At 33.0% G+C, this 6,000-nt stretch overlaps 1 long non-coding RNA gene across 6 annotated transcripts; it reads left to right on the forward strand.

Annotated features, from left to right (window-relative positions):
• Nucleotides 1–322: 322 nt before the first annotated feature.
• Nucleotides 323–4,258, forward strand: LOC121744257. Of its 6 annotated transcripts, none has more exons than XR_006038528.1 (3): nucleotides 323–3,395; nucleotides 3,495–3,591; nucleotides 4,061–4,258. It is a non-coding gene; the product is annotated as an uncharacterized LOC121744257 (long non-coding RNA). The 6 variants fall into 6 exon arrangements; XR_006038532.1 differs by having other exon boundaries at nucleotides 323–2,863; nucleotides 3,302–3,591; XR_006038529.1 differs by having other exon boundaries at nucleotides 323–2,689; nucleotides 2,784–3,591.
• The last annotated feature ends 1,742 nt before the right edge of the window (nucleotides 4,259–6,000 follow it).

Below are 6,000 nucleotides of genomic sequence, written 5' to 3' on the forward strand. Positions count from 1 at the left end.
GTTTTGCATCAATTATGCTGACGAGCGGCTCCAGCATCATTTCGATCAACATCTCGTCAAACACGAGCAAGAAGTAAGCATCACAAAAGTTATTACAGTTTATTTCCTTCTGTCTTTCCTTCACAAAATAGAGCGTGCAAGGATTACAATTTGTGAATTCATAAGTAAATCTTTCTGCCTTAATTATCTGAATCATTAATGCATTAATCAACTTAATGTTAATTGTTTTGATTTCAAATTGTGCATTAAATATTTTAGCATAACCCTTATGATATATGAATTTTGTTATTGGTTTTGATGAAACATATTTACAAACAAAAGATTATGAGTTGGATGAAATTGACTGGAAAAGGATTTTGAAGACAACCAAGATTTTGTAGGTCCTTTTGAGAAGGTAATCAGGGTTCTTATTTTTGTATAGTAGGGTTTTCCTTTATCACGCAGCATTTTGATTGACATAGTTCTATTTATGTCTATGGGTGGGATGGGGAGAAGGCCACTAAAGCCATTTTCTGTTAATTAGTAACACATTATCTACTAATTGTTATTTTATTTTTGTCTGACTTTTACTTGCATTTGTTGAATAGATATGTTTTTAGTATCGAACAAATTATGTCTCTTAACTTATGGTGTGCTTGATCAGACATGTATTGGATTCATACTTAACATTTGCTTGTAAACTTAAACATCACTTCAGTACTAACCGTTGGTTTATGGAACACTTTATCTTGGGTTATTTTTGAGCTTTAATTGTACAGTGCCAATTTGGCCCACATCTGTAGAGGAGAGACCATCTACAGAATCAGCCCTACCTCAATTCCTTGGAGAGGAAGTTTTCAATCCCCAAGTATAAAAGCAATGCTCTGCCCTAATTGAAGTGGACGAGCAACCGGTAAGGAAAACAAAAATCCTCCTTTTCCCTTTGAATCTGTGACAGTTACAATTAGTTATATTGAATTCATTTTCCACTTTTAAATGCTTGCTAGCTAGTAGACAACAGAACAAAGCTTTGTCGATGTTAGCTTTTCTTTTCTCTACCAAAGAATGGTTGAGTTCTTTTGTCGCCATGTTGCTAAGATTCTGTTGTGATTGCTCCAATTTGTTTGTTTAGAATTTCAGTAAGTTTGTTGAGAAGATCTATTGAATTTCCATGTTTCTGTATATTTTTACCAGCCTACCTATGATCTACTTGCATTACTCTCTATTTTTAGAATTTTGCTAAGTTTCCTCTGCATTTTTTTACCCCTTTATATAATGTTTACTACATGAGTTCTTTTGGAAGTTTTTAAAGAGTTTGTATGCTCTTAGATTAAGTTGACTGATCTCCATTTTCTAGCCATGTTTGTGAAGTTTCCAGCCCATTGTCTTTCATGCTTCAACTTTTGTTTAATGTCCACAGTTTCCTAAAACATGATTTCCACTCTCTTTTGAATCCAAGTTTATTTTTAGGTTATATTCTGTCTTTCAGTGTTCTCTTTCAAGCTTTCCAAAAGTAGGATGGAGGTCTCGATTTCCCACACTTAGTTAGATTCAGTTTACTCTCTTATTCCTAGTTCTCATATTTAAAATTCTAGTTTCCCATATTAGTGTTTAGGTCCACTTTAATCCTTAAGGAAGTGGTGGCTTACACCAAACCTCATATAAGCAACTTCATTGTTGTTAGGAATATGTAAGGTGCTAAAATATAGACCTGTAAGCATTCTTTTTAATGGTCGAGTTGAACCTTGAAAAGATGTTATTTTTGTCTATTCTTAGTCATATTTTTCTGACATGGCTTTGCTATTTTGCGCACATCCAATGTTAAATTCTTCAATTATGAGCAATCCTTGAAAAGGTGAGTATGCATTTCAATATCAGTGAGTTTGTTCCCTAGTCTGCATATTTATGATTAACTGGAATTGACATTATTCCATATTTGACCGGTAAAGAATTGTTCAGTTGTTCCAAGGAGAGTGGCACTACCACATTTTCTATAAGCTCTGCTCTGTTGTCCCTTCTGGTCCCCAAGGTATGTACTCAGCTTTTCCCCAATTATTTAGTTTTCGACCTGTATCCAAGGAGAGTGGTCCTATCACATTTTCTGTAAGCAAATAAATTGCATATCCAAAGTAAGAATTCACGGGAAAATGGAGTTTGGAAATAACAGAAAAATGCTGCAAAAATGAGCTAAAAGAGAAAAAAATGGGAGTGCTAATAGAAGAATGGTTGAATTCTATCGTTGCTTGTTGCTAAGATTCTGTTGTGATTGCTCCAATTAGTTAGTTTAGAATTTCTGAAAGTTTGTTGAGAAGCTTTATTGAATTCCATGTTACTGTTATTTTTCTAGCCTACCTATGATCTACTTGCATTGCTCTCTGTTTTAACACATTAGTTTAGAATTTGCTAAGTTTCCTGTGAATGGATTTACCCCTTCATATGATGTTTATTACATACTTCTTTTCGAAGTTGTTAAAATCAATTTCTATGCTCTTAGATTAAGTTGACTGGTCTCTATTTTCTAGCAACTTCATTGCTGCTGGGAATATGTGTGGTGCTAAAATATAGACATGTAAGCATTCTTTTAATGGTCAAATTGAACCTTGAAAATATATTATTTTTGTCTATTCTTAGTTATATTTTTTTGACATGGCTTTGCCATTTTGCACACATCCAATGTCAAATTCATCAATTATGAGCAGTCCTTCAAAAGGTCAGTATGCTTATCAAAATCAGTGAGTTTGTTCCCTAGTCTGCATATTTATGATTCACTGGAATTGACATGATTTCATATTTGACCTGTAAAGAATTGTACAGGTTGTTCCATGAAGAGTGGTCCTATCACATTTTCTATAAGCTCTACTTTGTGTCCCTTCTGGTCTCCAAGGTTTGTACTAAGCTTTTCCCCAATTATTTAGTTTTCGACATGCAAATGTACCTTTTTCTCCTACATAAATGAAGATTAGGGGAATAGTTCAAATACTTTTGGACGTGGTGATTACTCTGATATACTTTTTTCTATTATTATATCTGTGGCATACAAAAATCTTTTTTATAAGCTTGTATCATTTTTACTTAATAGCTGTTGGTGTTTCATTGTTAAGAACCTATTTTCTTTAAAACATACCAAAGCATGAATGTAACATATATTGTTGATGATGCATAAGTCATTGCACTTTTCTCTTAATAAAAAAATCATTTATTGCCTAAAACACATGTATAGCTTTTCTGGAAAATATTATAACCGGAAGCCTATGAGTAAATGATTTCTGATCCAAAACATTGATAATGAACAAAACCTTCATAATCTTATGGTCAATGACAGGTCTTGAATATGCACTGTATGGTTAGCTACACCCATTTGTTTTTGTCGTACACAGTCATTATTCAAGCACCCAACCACTTTTGTGTCTGGAGAGGTTATCTTTAGTGAAGAAACTGATCTTTTTACTGAGCTTTCTAATCTTTTTTAGCATATTTATTAATTATAGCATATGTTTCCACCCCTTAAGTAGTAGCCTTAGATTCTATAAAGATGACCAGGAACGCCTCAAAATGCTTGCTACAGTTTTGTGGCTGGGAAACAAAAGCACATCGAGGTTTTTCCTGATGAAGGTAAATGCAATTCTTTTTCCCAATCCTTTGTAATTAGTCCTCATCTTTTCAAAACTTCAGTTTTTGTTGTGTATTATATGGGAGATAATTAGTTACATTGAAGGGAAATTCTCATTGGGGGTCTGCTATGGGAAGTTGTAATTGTACTGGAGGATTTGCTAGCATTTCTAATTTTTCTTTTATATAAAGTCGCGTAACAGAATAAAGGAGTGCAGCTGCGACAGCTGCAACATATCAGATTAGGTTAGATAGCGTATTAGGGCAGCGGTGGTGCGACAACGACATAGCAAATTCAAATTAGGAGAAGCGAATAAATTGCATAACCAAAGTAAGACAGATTCCCATGTGTAGGGGGAGTAGAAAGCTAGGGCAACACTTAGATACAAAAGATATTCTACAACATTAAGATTATGTTTATGCTTACCTTTTTAATTTAACAATCTAAATTAATTCTGTGTTACAAATGCAGCTTGCTTGACGGGCTGTAATGAGCAAGATCTAGTGCTTACAATGTGAAAGTACGAGTGGGATCCGTGCCATTTGAACAAGTTCTTAATTTTTTGTGTGTGCGCGCAGTGTAAATTTTGTGTATGAGTATTTAGTGTGTGTATTTCGTGTGTATAGCTCATGTATATTGTGTATAGTGTGTGGAGTTTGTTTGTCTTGTGTATAGTGTGTGTGCAGTGTATGTATTATGTGTATTTTGTGTATAGTGTGGCTAGTACAGTGTTTGTATTTTGTGTATATGTCACTGCAGCGTGTGTATTTTGTTTGTGTGTGTTGTATGTTTATAAGGTGTGCAGTATATTGTGTGTGTGTGTGTTTATAAGGTGTGGAATATGTATGTTTTGTATGTGTATTTTGTGTATAATATGTCTTTTTTATTATGTTTATAGTGTGTGTAGTACATAGTGGATGTATTTGTGTGTTTTATGTGTAATGTGTTCGGGGTGTGTTTAAATTGTGTATATTTTATGTATAGTGTAGTGTGTGTATAATGTGGAATCTGTGAATTTGTTGTGTGTGTGTATAAAATGTGTGTGTGAAAAATGCGTTTATTTTTTTTATTAGTGTTTATTTTATGTATGGTGTGTATTGTGCATTGTGTATTGTGTATTGTGTATTGTGTATTGTGTATTGTGCGGATTTTATTTAGTGTTCTATAGTGCGTGTGCATTGCGTATTTTATATAGTAGTGTTTATGTGTGTGTACACCGCGTGTATATCGTGTATAGTTGGTGTATGTGTGTGTTATATGTGTAATGTAATTTATATGTGTAATGTAATTTATATGCGGTGTAGTGTGTGTATAAAATGCAATATGTGAATTTGTAGTGTGTGTATAAAGTGTGTGTAAAATGGTGTTTATTTTTTGTATTGGTGTTTATTTATGTATGGGGTGTGTTATGCATCGTGTATTGTGCATTGTGTAGTGTATCTTTTTTATAGTATGTGTATTATGTGGATTTTATGTAGTTTTTTATAGTGTGTGCATTGTGTATTTTGTATAGCAATGTTTATGTGTGTGTAAAGTGAGTGTATATTGTGTATAATCGGTGTATTTGTGTGTTTTATGTGTAATGCATCTAGTGTGTGTTTAAAATGTGTGTATATTTTATGTATAGTGTAGTGTGTGTATAATGTGCAATATTTGTATGTAAAGTGTGTAAAATGTGTTTATTTTTTGTATTGGTGTTTATTTTTTGTATGGTATGTATTGTGCATTGTGCATTTTGTATTTTGTATTTTGTGTAGTGTAAGTGTATGCGTGTGTATTATGTGGATTTTATGTAGAGTTCTATAGTGCTTGTGCATTGTGTATTTTATATAGTAGTGTTATGTGTGTGTACAATGCATGTATATTGGGTATAGTGGGTGTATTTGTGAGTTTTATGTGCAATGCATCCGGCGTGTGTCTTTTATGTAAGGTGTATGCAGGATGGGTATTTTTGTGCATAGTATGTGTAAAGTGTGCTAGCACACTGTTTGAACTTTGTGTATATAGTGGGTATCATGTGCAATGTTGAATACGTAGTGTATGAAGTGTGTAGATGTGAAGTGTGTGTATGCGTTTGAAATATATTTATTTTGTGTATAGTGTATGTTTTGTTTAGTGTGTGCAGTGTGAGTATTGTGTGTATTTTTTGTGAATACTATGTATTTAGCGTGGTGTATGTGGTTATATTTTTTGTATGTGTGTGCAGTGTGTATTTTATATACGTGTGTTTCTAGTTCATGTATTTTGTGTATAGTGTGTTTTGTTTAGTGTATGTAGTGTGTTTATATTTTTTGTATATAGTATGTGTTTATATTTTTTGTGTAGTGTTGTGTGAATTTGTATTGTGTGTGTAAAATGTCATTATTTTTTGTATTGGTGTTTATTTTTTGTATGTTGTTCATTGTGTATTT

The sequence above is a fragment of the Salvia splendens genome, chromosome 8, assembly GCF_004379255.2.
Source record: "Salvia splendens isolate huo1 chromosome 8, SspV2, whole genome shotgun sequence".
Classification (NCBI taxonomy): domain Eukaryota; kingdom Viridiplantae; phylum Streptophyta; class Magnoliopsida; order Lamiales; family Lamiaceae; genus Salvia; species Salvia splendens.